The following is a 799-nucleotide window of genomic DNA, read 5'->3' as shown; positions in this document are numbered from 1 at the left end:
ATATACAGAAAGTAACATGGTATTGTTTTTATTCTTTACTTTTATCCCTTGAGTATTGACATGAAATAATTATTGCCTACTTTCAACTTTACCCAAACCAAATTCATTTGTAAGTATTAAACATATGCTTAAATGTCAATATAGGATGTTGTTCCATAGTGTAGCAGTTAGCAAATCTACTTTACATGCAAAAGGTCCTAGGTTGGCACCCCAGTGGAGGGACATAGCATATCTGCTTTACATGCAAAAGGTCCTGGGTTGGCACCCCAGTGGAGGCACAGTCCATAGTCTACAGCCATGCCACCCTGAATGTGCCCGATCTCATCTGATCTCAGAAGCTAAGCAGGGTTGGGCTTGATTAGTACTTGGATGGGAGACCACCTAGAAAGACTACGTGCTGTAGGCATTAAAAAAAAAAAGTCAATATATAGTTTACTTTCCTTTCCTTAAAAATAACTTTTACCACTTTCTCTGTTTATTGCAATCCTATCTACAGAACAGAATGTATAGCATGTTGTCTGTAACTTCTATTATGTGTATGTATCTTATCCCCCACATGACTAAATTCTTGCTTATATGCTCTATATTCTCAAGAAAAAGAAACAGACATTATCCTTTATTGGAAATCCCTTCCTATGATTAATATATACATATTCTCTGAAAATAGAATTCCTAGTGATTTCACAATACTAAATTACCAACTTAAAGAAAACTTTCATTAGATTTTCAATGATTTGAATGGTACACTCTTAAATTTTGAGAATAAAATTTGGAAAAACTCTGGTGTTATGTCAGTTAG

General features: G+C 34.4%; 1 pseudogene; it reads left to right on the top strand.

The window, feature by feature from the left end:
• Positions 1-287: 287 nt before the first annotated feature.
• LOC112470424 lies at positions 288-406 on the top strand (annotated as a pseudogene).
• The last annotated feature ends 393 nt before the right edge of the window (positions 407-799 follow it).

This window comes from Pteropus alecto, unplaced genomic scaffold (assembly GCF_000325575.1).
Source record: "Pteropus alecto unplaced genomic scaffold, ASM32557v1 scaffold3, whole genome shotgun sequence".
Classification (NCBI taxonomy): domain Eukaryota; kingdom Metazoa; phylum Chordata; class Mammalia; order Chiroptera; family Pteropodidae; genus Pteropus; species Pteropus alecto.
This window is presented reverse-complemented; position numbering and strand designations above follow the sequence as displayed.